The sequence below is a fragment of the Myotis myotis genome, unplaced genomic scaffold (genome assembly GCF_014108235.1).
Source record: "Myotis myotis isolate mMyoMyo1 unplaced genomic scaffold, mMyoMyo1.p scaffold_m19_p_3, whole genome shotgun sequence".
In the NCBI taxonomy this organism is placed as follows: Eukaryota; Metazoa; Chordata; class Mammalia; order Chiroptera; family Vespertilionidae; genus Myotis; species Myotis myotis.
The window spans coordinates 9,234,570-9,251,565 of NW_023416335.1; the positions used below are offsets into that span (position 1 = coordinate 9,234,570).

The 16,996-nt window shown below is 35.8% G+C and overlaps 1 pseudogene; it reads left to right on the top strand.

The window, feature by feature from the left end:
* LOC118649758 overlaps window positions 1–14,841 on the top strand; it is a 122,137-nt pseudogene extending 107,296 nt beyond the window's left edge.
* The last annotated feature ends 2,155 nt before the right edge of the window (window positions 14,842–16,996 follow it).

Sequence of the window (16,996 nt, forward strand, 5' to 3'; positions counted from 1 at the left end):
GTCAACTAAAACAACCAAATTCATGATCGACAATGGCAGATCGAAACACACATGTGCGATTGGCGCCAGTGAGAGCTTTACATGTATTACGCATGCATGAGTCAATGTTTATTTTTAAATTGCCAGTGCACATCATATGTACCGGCCGGTCAATCGGTTGGGTGGTCAGATGGATGGTCGGTCACTTGGCCTTTTATATATATAGATTACTTACAATCAATAAATCTATATAAATTTTACTCAAATTATGTCATAAGCTAATGGTATCTTAGCAGTTGAGTGTGTGCAAATAAAGTAGTTTCTAGATTCAAAGAGTGTAAAAGGAAAGCATTACCATAAATAGAGAGAATCATATAGTCATATAATATTTCTACACTGCTTATAATTACAAAGCATTTCCCCACGTTTTTCTCTACTGAAGATGATCTTGTGAGCTAAGCAGGGCAGGTATAATTATTTCTATTTTACAGATCTTCCCTGGATCAGAAGGTTTTCATGGCAGATGTTCAATCTTAAAACATGCATTGAGAAACCACTATGTGTCAGGTGTGATTCCAGGTGCACTGAGGATGGAAAGTTAAAAAATAAGCTGTTTGTTTCTCAGGGGCGTCCAGAGTAGCAGAGAAAAAAAGGAAACATAAACCAGCACTGTGATACTGTGGTAACTCTGATGCCAGTAGAACATAAAGTAAGGGCAGGTTGGAATGGTTTCAGCACTCAGTAGTGAACAAATACCCAGGTTATCTGAATTTGATTCCAGTGCACTTTTATAAGAAATTGAATAATTGAGATTCTGATGAATAATGTTATTGAAACTCAGAAAAGAAAACACCTTAAGATGTGTTAGAACTGTTAGAGTAAGGGAGGGGGGCACCATCTTGACTTTACTGAATGGGTTAATGGGTGCATAGGTACAGGGGAGGACAAGAACCATCTGAGAAAGGTGATTAACTTGTAAAGGTACTTGGCAAGGAGCAGAGTGTATTGGGATGGGAGTGAGTTGACTCGTCCAACAGAAACAGAGCTTGTGGACTGTGAGAGGAAATAAAGCCTCACTAGTAGAATGGCACAAAATTATGAGTGACCTTTAATGCCATGGAGGAGAATTTGGTCTTCATGCAGGAGCCAATGGGGTATAGGAGTTTCCTGAGCAGAAGAGTGACATAGCAATAGCGGTATTTCAGAAAGATTATTACAGTGAAAGGGTGAATTAGAGAAGAAATGAATAGGGGCAGGCAAATTAGCTAAAGAGCTGTTGCAATATTTCAAACATGGAGTGAGGAAAGTCTAGACTTCAGTCTTAGTAGCCAGAATTGAGAAGAAAAGGAATATCAGAGAGACATTTTAGAAGAAAAATGACTGAACACCATGACAGATTGCCTCGATGGAATTTCAAAATGGAAAGCATCAAAAATTCATTTTCCCTTTATGCTCATTATACTTTTCAGCTCACTGTACTTCCCATTATTTCTTGATGACCTGCCATTTAAGCAACAAGAATAAATTAAGAAGAAATGTGACTATCATTTTCTGAAAAGTATAATGAAATAAAAGATGATAAAAGTATATTGGATATAGTAAGTGCTCAATAAATGTTCATTAAAAATTTAATTTTGAAATCATCAAATATATAAAGTAAATTCCTCTTTCAGAAATTAGCTTTTGGTTCTAGGGTTGTCACAGTTGAGCTATATGAACCATGATGTCAGGAACAAAATAAATGGAGGTTTTAAGTGCTTTAAGCAGTGAAATGTCACCAGAGACTGCTTCAGAAATGTAAGAAAAGAAATTGACACAGTCAACTTAAAAGATGACATGTTGAAATATAAATGAGAAGTTTCCCACCTAATTTTTATAACAGAGGCAAAATACTAAATCATCAAAAGTTTCTAAATATAGATGGGTAGTATTAGAGTTCATTTAGGAAAGTCCAAAAATGAATCAATATGTGTTTAGTGACAAGAAAATAGAAATGAAATCTTATCTTTGTCCACTTTTTGTGTATGGTAGTAGTTGAATTATTATTATGAATAGAACACGGGTAAAAATAATGACACTCAAGTCATTTCAAGGAATTAAAATTTTGAATGACAAATTAATTATGATTACCAATCTTTCAGTATTTTTCAATCCAGATAATTCTTATAAGAATATACAGGCAACAACAAAAAATATATAAAAAACAAAATAATAAAAAAAGAATATACAGGCAAATTTGTTGGAAAATGGCTTCAATTAGCATAATGAGTGAAATTATAAAATCATTGCTTAAATGTTACATATATCATTTTGCTACTGAGGACAATACATAACTCAGTATAATTTGGTATTTATAAAGGTATTTGTGGATAATTAAAAAAACAACCAGGAAAGCCAAACCAATCAATAATATAAAAATGTATTAACTTTACAAATAAGGAAATTGCCACCTCTTTCATAAAAATTAATTAGCTAAAATTTTATTTATGTTATATTCTAATCAAAAAGTTGAAATAGTTTTGAAACATGAAATTGCTTTGAAATGAATCTCTAGTAAGCTAGGTGATTTGGAAAATTTTAATTATATTATTCATATAGTTCCTGCATAAGCAACAACTTTAACAAAGTATCTCTATTCTTAGGAACTCATTCATTTTCCTCATTTACATGCTCAATTGAGAAAGATTTTGTTAAGTCACCCAGGTATTTGAGGTGAATGCATTCATGTCACTCTCTTGAGATTTATACTTGGAATTAATCTGATATGATTTTCTTACAGAAGTAATTTGTTTGTGTCTCTTTTACAACACTTACATAGACATTCTGCTATGGATTACTCTTCCCTAGAATGTATGAGAAACACATTTAGTATTTGTTGAATAAGTACATTAAATTTTGAATTGCCCTCTTCCTTTGCTATCATGTTACTAGAAAGTGGTGAAAAAATTAATTTGAGTCTCTTCATATTTTTTCAGTCCCTTCACCAATGTTAAGTGACATGCCTTAAATTAGACACATGATTTATACTTTAAACTTCTTTTTTATGTGGATGAAAAATATTTAATTTTAAAATCATTTAATTTGTCTTTGTTTTACGAAATACAATGTTATTAGGTTGAAAGTGAAAATATTTTACCTGGGATAATAGTAACAAAACAACATATTAAAATTTTTAATGTTATATAGTTTCTGATACTAAATAAGAAAGTTAACCTAATCTATTTTTTTCTGTTATTTTCTTGGATGACTATTTAACCTAATGAACATACCTTTGTTAATTTGGGTATGTTTTTTATTTCTGTTTAAATTATACTTTTATATTTTAAAATACTTTTCTTAACTAAAAATATGCAAAAGTCTGCTCATGTCAAATGCATATTTTTATTTAAGAAATAAAGGTTGAAATTAGATGCATCCTTCAGTGATTATTAACATAATCACCTTATTTTAAGATCAGCTAAATTATGTTTGGGTGTTTTCTTCTTAAATTTAAATTTTTTTAAAGTTACAGTTTGCATTCAATATTATTTTGAATAGGTTTTAGGTAAATAGCATAGTGGTTAGACAATCCCATACTTTACAAAGTGCTCCCCCAATATTTCCAGTATGGATGTTCTGTCTCTGTGAGGATTCAACAGTTGGATAATGTCAGAACAAGCACTTAATTTTTTTCTAGGCCTCATTTTTTCCTTTCCATTAAAAACTTAAACACTAGTATGGTCCTCAATATATACATACATGTATTGTGTATGAAGAAGAAATTGAACATTTAATCTCTCTCCTTAAATATAAATAAAGATTTGTTCAATAAACTAAAAACACAAAAAATGCAATAAAATAATAAAACAGTTGCCCTAAATGCATTGCCTGTAGTAGGATCTATTTAAGATGACTTAAGGTCCTTCCTTCCTTCCTTCCTTTCTTTCTTCCTTCCTTCCTTCCTTCCTTCATTCCTTCCTTCCTTTTCCTGCATTGTCTTTTAGATCTTAAGCGTTGATTTTTCCTATAGTTTCATTATCTTCCCTGGCCAGTACAAAGAAGTGCTATCTAATTTGGTTTTTAAGACACACTCTTTTCTCATTTTGGTTTCCTTATCTCTATTCTCACATCCCAATTAATGAAACCTAATAAGGAACTACAGAGAAATCTGCTGATGATGAAGTAACATTTCAAGAGCCCTGGGCGTGAATCCAGAGACATGTCATTTTAGATATGCGCATGCCAATGAACTTGGAGCTTTGTAAATTTTTTTTTAATTAGAGATAGATTTCTACCAGACACATTTCACTACCCAGGTCAGTAAAATTTGTGAACATTTCCTATTTTTATAGAGCTAAACAATTTATGTTCATTTTTACTTTTAATCTTTATTATAATTATGTCAGAATTGCCTTATTATATATCATACACAAAAAACTAATTCTCAAAGGGGTTAAATCATGTACACAAGGTGGGAAAATTAGTCTGTCTTCATTGAAATTTAAACCCAAATTTTCTGATTAAAATCATGTTATAGTAGCAATACTCTGTGATCTCACCTGTTATGGGAAAGAATTTGTAACTTTTCTAAATACTTTTCTCAAGGAGAAACATTTCACTTTCTAGATGATTAAGAGGTTATATCTTAATAACCTTCAAAACATATCACTACTCCTTTAAAATAAGCCTGCAATTGTCAGACTCCTGTTGGTTAATTTCTTTTGCTGGTAAGACTTGATCTCATTTTCATTGCTTTCCTGCTGGCAAAAGTCTGCTCATGTCAAATCACATATATTATAGCACTTTTGATTTTTTTATAATGCATCTATTTTTTTTTTATGTAGCAGTATGTTGCCGTGATAAAACTGTAACTTGCAGAATAGGAAATCGATTTAAGAGCAATACAAGATGACTCCTTTTCTATAATTAGAGCAGACAAACAGTGAAATCGGCTTTCTCTTAAATAAGTATCACTCTATTGTGCCTGGTATTGTATGACCACATGTCAGAATGGCAGAGAAAAAATAGCACCCACTGGGGATGGGTTTACATTGGTGTTTCTCAAACATTCCTAATCAAAAGAATGATCTAGGGAGTTTATTTGAAGTTTTTTTCTTCCCTTTGATCCTTGGTATCTATATATTAATTAGATCCCTAGGTAATTTTTATAATCTGGAAACACTGTCTTAGATGGTCACAGATAAAACTTTCAACTCAGAGAAAGTGGTGGTTTTAGGGCTAGGAATGTGTCAATGAGGAGAGAAAATGGTGTTTAAGCTACAGATCCTAGCTTGAGGGTTGACAATGTTGAATGAAGTGCTAGAATTTATGTGAAAACAAGCAAGAAGGGAAGAAAAAAAAAAGGAAAGAAAGGCAGAAAGGAAAGGAGAAAGGAAGAGAGGAAGAAAAGCTGGATGCCAATGAAATGGGTATTTTATATATGTGAGTTTATATAGTAAATGTCAGAGATATCTTTCTATGGCAGTCTAAGGAAAACATTAATTATCATTAACATCTATAGAAAAATACAGATTGGATTTCTGGGCAATTTTTTTCTTGTTGTCCACTCTCAGAAAATGTTTTTGTAATCATAATGAGAAAAGAATATGGAAGCTTGATTTTGACAAATTTCCTAGAAAACTCAAGAGATAGTGGGAAGGTGAACTAGGAAACCAAATACCAAATATCCCAATGTTTACCATGTCCTGGCTGGATCTCATTATGGTGTCTTTTTCCTTTTTCTGTTTTTTAATTAAAAGGTATGCTGATATATATGTATACTTCTATTTGATCATAACATTTTTGATAAAATTAGATTTTAACAATTTAAATTATCAGAGTAGTTTTTATTTTTAGAGATGCCGAACACACTTTAAGGATTTAAGGATAACTATGCCGCTAATAAAAAGAAGGAACTTTTTCCATTTGCAACAGCATGGATGGAATTGGAGAGCATTATGCTAAGCAAAATAAGCCAGTCAGAGAAAGATAAATATCACATGATCTCACTCATATGTGGGATATAATGATCAACATAATTTGATGAGCAAGAATAGATTGATCTAAAGACAAATGGTAGGGGAGGGGGGTTAGAGAGCAACCAAAGGACTTCTATGCATGCATATTAGCATAACCAATGGACACAGACACTGGGGCGGTGGGGTCTTGCCTGGGCTGGTTAGGGATGGGGGAGGGGGTCAATTGGGGAAAAAGGAGACATCTGTAAAACTTTAGACAATAATAAAAAAAAGAATAGGTTTGGATAAAGGGAAAAAAAAGAAAAAGGGATATTCATTTGTGAGATATTTTCTTGGAAGAATAAAACCCATTTTCCCATTAAAAAAAAAAAGGGATAACTATATGTTCTAAGAGTGACATGATTCCCAATCCAAAAGTAGAACTAGCTTCTCTGAATAGCTCTTAGATAACAGCCATATCAAATAATCAACAAGACACTTGTCTCTTTATCTATAGCAAAGTATACTTTACTAGTAGACAACATTTCTATAAGACAAAAAATTGAAGTTGTTTTATTCCACTTTATTGTTTATGAACAATACATCACATCACAACACAATTGGTGTTTTTTTTTTATAGTGAATTTCCCTCCTGTGATGACTATTTCACTGAGAGATCAGCTATCCATATAAATATATTATCAACATAATGCAATTTTCTGTGCATCGATATGAACATGTTATAATGATTAATTTTGCTTAATGAACTCAAAATGCAGCTAAATATATTATGGTACACAATTACAAGAGTTAGTTTTCAGGGTTTGCATGAGAAAACTTTAGATTAATATAATTTAATACATATATTTTATTATACATTTTGACAGTATGTTTACTTAAGGTACTTAATCTGTAGCACTAAGTAACAAAAGGAATTCCTTAGGAAATAGCATCTTATTACATATTTTATAAGTTAAAATATTTGAGTAGTTCTTTACAGGAAAATTCTGTCTTCCTCTGGGTTTATGGTATTTTCAAAGTGTATTCTGACTCTCCTGGAAAATAATCATGTTGGCTTAAGCTAGCATCTGGAATCTTTTCAGATGTAGGTAGAGATGCTAGAGGAATCGCAATGACCATCCTGATTTGTAGGTCACCGGCTTCAGTCTCACCAGGGTAGAACAGAGACTTGGTAGAAATTTTTGGTGAAATCTGAGCTGTGACCACATTTCTACTAGTAAGTCACTCTGTTATATATATATATATATATATATATATATATATATATATATATATATATATATGTAATCTGCAGGCAATTCCAAAGACAACCTTTTGCATGATTTCTTTTATGCTTTTATTCTTTTATGTACTAAAAATAAATTATTGAGCAGCTATTAGGTGCTTATTTTTTTAGTGTTTTATTTTGTGCAAGATAGTAGGAATAAAGGAAATGATCGTGGCATGATTACTGTCAATCCTCCCGCCCCAAGTTTTTCCCTCTGTAAGTAGCTCTAAAACTGTCTAGATATATTTACAATGAAGATGGGCACCTACAAAGGTTACTGTCCACATCCCGGCCTAACTTCCATTATGTAGGGTGGGTGATTGGACAGCAAAACACAGGGAGGGAAATGTTGCCAACCTCACTTTTATTCTGTTCATAGCACACAGCTGCTCCCAGATGTTACAACTTTCAGTGTCCTCGCTCACTTGGCTCAGAGATTCGTGTTAACCTTGGCACATGTCTGGCTGGTCAGAATGTGCCCAGGCTAGCAATTCCCTCTGCCCCAAGTGTAGGGCTGGCTCGCTGGCTTGGCTTTGTTCAATTCAATCTATGTGATGAATCATGTCTCATGGGCCTTCTTTCATTGAATAACCACACAGAGATGAATTCTATTCTCTAATACATGACAAAGAAAGGCACTTGGAAAACATATGAAATAACTGAATTTCCTTTCAGCCTTTTTCTTCTATCCCCAGGTACCCAAACCATTTGTTTTCCCTTTGCCCTTTAAAATGCTAATTAGACCACTCTTTGTTTTTATAGAGCACTTGGAGCTCTTTGCATTTTATGAAGTTTAATCCATATGTTCTCTCATCCAGTAAGAAAGGGACAGTTTTCTGTGTATTAGTTTAAGGCTTCATCTTCACTAGAGACAGGGTATGGATACAGCAAGTCAAAACGATGAATATTTTATGATACTAATGATTACACAATTTTTTAAAGCATTTACTGTTGACCAGTTATAGTCATAAGTAGGTTGTGTGTATTTCATCCACCTATTTATTTATTTTTGTTAATCCTCACTGGAGGATATTTTTTTCCAATGATTTTTAGAGAATGTGGAAGGGAGGGGGAGAGACAGAGTGAGAGAGACACTTCGGATTGGTTGCTCTGCGTGCACCCAATCTGGGCCAGGGATCGAGCTTGCAACTGGAGTACGTGCCCTTGACTGGAATCAAACCTGTGACCCTTCAGTCCTAGGGCTGATGCTCTAACCACTGAGAAAACTGGCTAGGACTATTTCATTTAATCTTTAGCTCTAAGGAATAAGTATCATCATTCTCCTTTACATATGAGAAAGATGAGGCAAGAAGTAAACTATGAGACTCAGAGTATAATCCATGCACTAATGCCAGAGCCTGGATGCTGATACCTCTTTTTCTTCTAGGGGCACATACCTCCCCTGGTAAAGTTTCAGGTATCCAGTATTGGTGTGAGGGCAATCATGTGTGCAGAGAAATGGCTCCAAAACACATCATCTGAGTGACTGCTTAAATCTAAAATGAATCCTTTGTATGGAATTCAGATCTATAACAGACTAAGTAAATAAAGCTGACGTATTGAGAAGAGTCCATTGTAATCTACCTAAAACCACAAGAGACAGAAAAATAATGCCTTCACATCACTTCAAGGTATAGTAACCAACTAATAAAAACTTGTAGTCATTACAATCACTTCTCTCTACAAAGATTAGAAAATAGTTAAGGGGCATACCATATACATTTGATACCTGAAAATATAAGGTTGTAATGTTTTCCTCCTACAAAATTAAGTATGTATTATCAATGTTCCCTTGTTAGGAAAGGGTTTTCTCATTATTATCCTCATAGCTTCTTCTAAAACAATTAGATCCCTAATGATATTGAAAGGAGGAACTAGCTTCTCAAGCATAGGAAGTTGCCAACTAACTAATTACAATCTGGGTCAGTGGGTCTTTCTCTACATGTTTATCATTCATAATAATGTTCCTCATGGGGAAATGTGTTGCAATATTCCACTGATTTATTATTTTTTCTACATACTGTTAATGCAAGGACTCTGGTATTTTCAAGGAAATTATGACACATCAGGGTACATAGAGTATTCTGCTTGCCAGAAAGAAGGTCAAGAGAAAAAGAAAAAAAGAGAGTATAAATATAACAGCTTCAAATAAATGTTAAATCCATATGTATTTTCTTGGTTTTCATCACAATGAATTAATACTAAGCAATTGCAATTAGTCATAAGAAAGCTAAACCTTAGAATGCTGAACAGATGGAGAAAATAGAAAAGAATTGAAGTTGTCTTCAATGAGAAGACAAACAAAACCACATAACCATTTTCTTCTCATTGATTTTCCTCCTCATTAAGATGTGTTCATTTATTTTCTTTCATTTTGAATATTTTTGCTAGAATCTTGAAACTAGAATTGTCTTCAATGAAGTATATTGATCACTATTCTTCTTTTTTCATTTTTGACAGTATTATAGATGTCCCGCAATTTTCTTTCTCTTTGTCCTCTCTCTCCTAGCTTCTGCCCCACACCAGGCCTTCATCACACTATATTCTGTCTTCTTCTTACACAGAGATGAATTCCAAATTGACTTGGGACAATACTTGCCCATGCTTTAATTAACCATCTCCAAATATAACTAGCTCATACACCTCTTTAGCCCATTCTAGTATTAGACATACTAAGTTCTTCAGCAAATATTCACTCTCATGACACTATGGAGTATAAGGAGGGGAAAAACACAGGTTTCCCAAGAAAGAGAATAAGAGAACATTAAAGCAGAGTTTTGGAGGCTAAAATGAGAACAGTGTATTTGTGGGAAAACAAAGACCTTATCAAGCAACCAGATAACTGAAGTTATAGTAAATAGAGGACAGTATATACACTATATATAATGTTTTTATTAAGCTTTTAAGTCCTTAATCATAAAGATGGTATGCCTTTTGCATAGGAGATACCCAGTTAAAAAAATGACTGAACAGATGAATGATTACACACATATAATTTGAAAAGCCAAATAGATCTAACATTTGGAGGCCCAAGCCAGGCAAAGAAACTAGAATTTTATCTTAAAACAATAGGGAACATTTGAAAGTTCATCTTAAAGTTCAACTGAAATCTCTCCATTTTATAGCAATTTAGACATGAAAATAATCATTCATCTATTCAACCAATATTTCCTGGGCTCTCCAGAAGGCATGCATTCTTTACACTCAGCCAGGCCTAAATAAAAATGTATTTATAACATAATTAATAAGAGAAAAACTAAAGATATGCATAGATAGAAAAAAGAGCTGCACTGAATTTTATCTGTGTTGGGGGTTGATAAAGATGAAGTATGATGAGTATTATTTAGCCAGATATAAGATGGATAGAAAGTTCACAAAGAAAGCACAACATAGAGTTATAGAGGCAAAAATTGATGTCTTTGAAACTACAGAGTTGAGTATTATTTGACATCAAGTAGATGGGATGAAGAGTGAGATATACCTATAGAAGTAAACACAAAGCAGATTATGGAAACCTTTATACACCAGTTCAGTTTAACTGCTTCTCATGGTCTGTGTAGAGTCATTGAAAAGTTTAAAGGGGAGAATCATAGTAATTTAAGTAGCAGAGAAGTAACTTCCAGGACAGGTAAAAGACAGAGTAGAGAGGGACATGACTGGAAAGGGAATATTTAGAAGTAATAGTATGATCTTGACTAAGGAGGTGATCTCCAGGCTCACTAGTCTTGCTACTCTTCCAACCATCACACACACCCTGACTTGGTCATTACCATCCTCCACACACTTCTCCCATATTTGCATAACTAACTTATATAGATTCTTTAAATCTTTGCTCTACTTTTACTTTATCAATAAAGTCTACTCTGACCAGCCCACAAAGTTTTAATCCTCTCTATATTTCTGATCCTCACTATCATATGCTAAATATGTTAGTCCCATGGTCAGCAAACTGTGGCTCGCGAGCCACATGCGGCTCTTTGGCCCCTTGAGTGTGGCTCTTCCTAAGCCTTAGGAGTACCCTAATTAAGTTAATAACAATGTACCTACCTATATAGTTTAAGTTTAAAAAACTTGGCTCTCAAAAGAAATTTCAGTCGTTGTACTGTTGATATTTGGCTCTATTGACTGAGTTTGCCGACCACGGTGTTAGTCTGTTGAACACATCAGCTTCTTATAATTAATGTATTGTATTTATTGTTTATTTTCTGTCTCCTACAATGAGAATGAAAGCTCCACAAGGGCAGGGATTTTTTTAACGTTCAAAGTAAACTCAACTTTAGAAGAGTGCCTTGCGTGTGGTAGGCACTTATTACACACTTGCTGAATAAATGAAAGAGATGAAGATGAAAGGCCAAACTAAAAAATATTGAGACCTGCTGAATTATTTATGAAGGCTAAGAGGAAGAGCCAAGAATCCCTCCATTCTCTCCATTGACTGAGTAGATTGTTATTTCACTAAAATAAAAAGGGAATGCTGATGGAAGAAGGGGATTTGAAAGAAGACAGTGAGTTCTGGTTTGAACATAGTGAATTTGAGATGCCTGTGGATTGTGCTGGTGAGATGTCTACCTGGAAGTTCAGGGGTGAGATCTAGGCTAGTGAAGAAAACTTAGAAGTCACCTGCATGTAAGTGATGCTAAGACAGTAGAATGGATGAAATTGCCCTCACAGAGCAGTGCACAAGGAAAGCAGTGGATCAATAACAGACTTTAATAAATATCATAATTAATAAAATGAATGCTATCATAAATAATAAATGGTGAATTATCTTTCTATATTATGATCCGAGGGGTCATTAGAGGTGGTGAGGTGATATAGGGCAATACCAAGAGGGTTGGCAATTGTTCAATTATCACAGTGATTACATAACTTGTCAAAGCTTAAATTAGCTGGTTACCTATTAACCTGGTGGATCTAAAAGATAACCCTTGCCCCTGCCCACCTATACTTAGAGTGAGCTTTATAGTTCGTCCTGTTTTTCCAAGGCAAGCTTGCAAATCCTCAGATTCTTTATACTTGTCAGAAAGAATGAGATCCAAATTCCTAGATTGCATTTCTTATCAAATTATTTTTATTCTCAAGTTAACTGGTATTCAATTGGTGGATATCCCTAAAATGACTGGCACTCTTGGGCCCCATAGCAACATTCTGGAACATTACATGCAAAGCTTCGTTGTCTTTAAAATTGGTTGGATTAACTTTATAAGTCTGAAGAGGTTATTTATGGTTCAAGATAAAGGGGCACATGTATTTTTAATTTTACAAAATATTTTTAAAATAATTTATACTTTATGACTAATACATTGTGATTGATACATGCCATATATATTTGTATGTAGTATGAATATTTCCTGAAAATTAAGAAAGATTATGAAATAATTTTTTTCTTCTGGTTTCTTCTCCACTTTCAAAATATTATTATGACATTCTACTAGATGTGGTTTTGAGAGGGCGAATTTTTGGATTTACAAAATAAAAGATATTTGTGAAATATTAGATTTGTGCTATTTCCAAAATAAGAACAAAGGCCACTCTGGACTGGAAGAGTACCATTTGAAATGATTAGATCCTGGCAGACTGGCAAGAACAGATGCATTTTAATTAAATTATTTTTCAATTTAATCTTCCCCAGCAGGCAGGCTCTTTCTTCTACCTTTTCATGAAGGTGAAGAAATTATGAGAAAAGGGTAAGTTTGATACCAATATTTTCTTATTTTAAAAAACGTTGACAACTTTTTTGGCCCTTGGCTTGCATCAGGTGGTGTCTCTCCACTAAAGGTCTCTTTGGATCACCCAGAGTTGTACTTGTAGCTGGAACAGTGAGCAGAATCAATACCTCATAGGATCAGAATGGCTCCAGTAATTAATAGAGAGCCCCTTTTGAGGTATTGTGATGCACAGAGGAACTTGGAGCTTGCTATTGGTGGAGTTCTGTGGGCTGAGCAGCAAATTAAAGGTAATTTGTGGGAGATCAAAACACAGATACATAAGCCATCACTCAGAATGCCTTTGAAGCCATGAGGTGTGATTATATGAATAGGTGGATCTCATCTATCAATGTAAAGAGGAGACACTTCAGCAGGCCTAATAGCTCTAGTGGTTTCTGGGCACGTTCCATTATCTTATTCATCAACTGGATGAAGAGCTAGCCAATCAAGTCTCTGTGTGTCTGGAGGGACTTGGCAGTTTGACCCTCAAACCTAAAGATTTGACTGTCCTCCTTTTTGAAGCAGACACAACTGCTCTGTGCCAGACCATCACCACATTGGGGTCCCCCAAACCATCTGAATTCCTGAGCACTTGATGGCTCATGCTAATTCATCAAATATTGGGCCCTCCATGGAGAAAAGATGCTTGCCAGAGCAGACATCAGCACCACAGTTGTCTCTCTCAGTGAATGGCTCCTTGGAAGCAAACCTGTCAATGGTTATCAGGCTTCTCACACACCAAGCACCAATCTCCAGAGGTTACTCACCCAAAAGCAGACCTTGAAGAATAGTCAGACTTCTGCCAGAGTCTGCAATTTCTTGAATAAGGTCTGGGGCAACCTAAAGGGCTTGGAAAACTGGCTCCACAAGAATTAGCAACAAGAAGTTCCTGAAAACTCGTTACCAAAAGAGTAACAGTTATTCTACCACCAGTTCTTACTTCACTGATACTGAAAAATTTGAAGATCTAAAGCTTCTGGATCAAGATGACATGAATCTTCCTGATTGGCTATTGGCTCCCTTAGAATCCTAAAATCTGGAGAAGCCTGGGAATGGCAGCTGTGAGATGAGGGAGAAGTTTAAGTCCTTGTTGCAGGTGTTTCAGGAGTCCTACAGTGGGAATGATTGGCTTGTCAAGCCCGTTTCCTGTACCATTGTTAGGGCCAGCAGCCCAAGGGCGTGGAGGTTGAAAACCTGAGTAATCTGAAGTGTCTGAATGATCACACAGAGGCCACAAAACCCTTGTCCACTCCCAGCATGATTATTGAAGATTGGCTTGTCCAGAACCTTCAGGACCCATATATAAAGTCGAGGAGGTCTACAAAGCCAATGAACCCTGTACAAGCTTTGCAGAGTGTGTGTGGTGAAAATTGCGAGAGGGAAGTTGTGTGTAAATAGCTGCTGGAGAAAGAAGAGAAGGATAAAAATGGTAGGCCCGTGGACTCAGAATCTGAGAAGTATATAGATTCCCTGAATATGTGACTCTGTCCTTCCAAAAAGAGCCAACAGAACAAGCTAAGACACCAAACACACTGGCTCCTTCTAGAATTGCTGGTTCCTTCCACGTGATAAGGAACAATCCCTTCTCAGAGTGGCTCATCCCACCCTCATGTAAAGAAGGATATCCCAAGGGAGTGCCTAGTACCAAGGACAGAGCTGGCAAAGAAACGATTGTGAGTCCTGTGACCACTTCCAGGCGTTCCTTCAACACAACTTACTGGGTCTTGCCAGGAAAGAAGACAGGAAACCTCAGCCAGTTATCCTCAGGAGATACTTCAAAAGGAGGCCAAGGAAGTACCATTTAATTCACCCCTACAAGAGGAAAACAACTTTCCCCAGACTGTTATGGCCCCCAGTAGTTTCTGATCTCTTTGCCTGTATGAAGCTCAAAGCTGATGAAGAAAAGAGGTTGTATCGAATTCCTCTATAGCTGTGAAGGAATGGAGTACTAGTGTCAAGCAACTGTTCTGGAAATTATCACACTTCCATGAACAGAGTGACTGCAGCTTGCCAAATCATTGTGTTTCTGGGTGTGACCAGTCAGCTTAGTTCTTTCCTGCTGAATTTTGAATTAGTGAAGAGAAATAATTCATCAAATTAGGAAGTTACTGTGTAAAAGAAAATAGCTGCTTGTTGATGCTGAGGTGATTCAGTTCCTTCTTACAAAGTATTAAGTTAATCCACCCCTACACTAGCAATACAGCATCTTAGTGGATATTTCTTTCATAAGCCTCCACGGCTCCTCAGCTTGGGTTGTTACTAGTACATTAAAATGCTGCAGGTTTAAAAATGTTATCAAGCTGTTGATTAAAGCTAATAACCTTTTGAGAAGGATTTCTCTAGAGAAGGATTTCTCTAGACATTTCCCTTGCTGTGGATTTTCTTCTGTTAGTGATGGAAATCATTATTTCTTGTGCTTGATTAATATATAGTACTAGAGGCCCGGTGCACAAAATTCATGCCCTTGGGGGAGGGGGGGTCGCTCATTCTAGCCTGTGCCCTCTCACAGTCTGGGATCCCTTAAGGGATGTCTGACTGACGGCTTAGGCCCACTCCTCACAGGGAGCGGGCCTAAGCCAGCCATGGGCAAACTACGGCCCACGGGCCGGCCCTGGCCCGTTCGGCTGTTCTATCCGGCCTGCGGAGCCGAAAGAGCGGAGGGTTCTTTTGCTCTCCCCTCCGCTCCTTCACCAGCAGCAGTGTTAACATGTATTAGTTTACACAAACACTCCATCCATGTTTTTGTTCCGGCCCTCCGGTCCAGTTTAAGAACCCATTGTGGCCCTCGAGTCAAAAAGTTTGCCCACCCCTCACCTAAGCCCTCAGTCAGACAACCTTAGCGCTGCCATGGAGGCAGGAGAGGCTCCCACCACTATTGCTGGGCTCGCCAGCTGTGAGCCCAGCTTCTGGCTGAACAGTGCTCCCCCTGTGGGAGCACACTGACCACCAGGGGGCAGCTCCTGCATTGAGCGTCTTCCCCCTAGTGGTCAGTGCGCATCATAGCAACCAGTCATTTCTCTGTTCAGTTGATTTGCATATTAGCCTTTTATTATATAGAATGTTTCACACAAATAGCTAACCTTGAGAATATAGTGACCTCTTTTAAGCCAAAATGTGTACCAAACACCTTGGGCAAATTTTGACATTAATTACACAGCATTTTAGCCCATGTTATTTTCTATATTATTTTCTTTTGGAATAAATTTAACTGCTACAAATATTGTCTTTATTTCATTCTCTAAATAATTTTAAAGAATCTAGTGAGCTCTTTTAGAAGGGCTCTGAATTGCTTCAAGACGATATCCTAGGTAATCCTAACCTGTTCGAAAATATTCTGAAGAAATGCAGGCAAAGGATCCCCAATGCCGACTAATCAAAGAGCAAAAGGCAAAACATGTTGGAAATATAGTATTTGAACTATTCATTATCCTAAGGGCTGGTTATTGGTGCATTCCGTGTAAATAGAAGTTGAGCTTGACACCTGGTGCTTTTAACTAGGGATAAATGTAATGTCCTCTTACTGCAAGCCTTACCTCTAGAAGTATAATGCGGTGACATTTTAGCAAACAGGCCATTTGAACACTTGTGCCTCAGGGTGTTTATTGAAGCTTTATGAAAGCTGATGTTTTCTTAATATACTTAAAGTCATGTCCATGCTTTAAAAAGTTTCTCTGTAGGAGAGAAATGGGATTTATAATGTTTTTAAATTCTCTGTTATAGCTGCTTTCCAGACCTTTAAGCTATTAAGCCACTCAACTTGCTTTGGTATATGGTATTGGGATTATTTTTAAAGTTTGTGATGTTGTCATCTAGAAAGTGCTTTGGGGGAAATTTCACAGTCCGGCAGTGCTGTTCACCATACAGCTTCACTGGCATGATTGAACCACAGCTGAAAAAAAAAAACCTTCTATTATTTTTAGGCCCAGCCCCCACCCCAGACACTCTTTAGAACTTTAATAAAGGTAGTGAGTAAAACACTAAGAATCCTTCCCAATATCTGAGGTTGCAGGAAACATTGAAGTTTTGAGGTTTAGCAGACTGTGTATTCCTAATTTTACATTAATCACTATGCTAATGAATATATA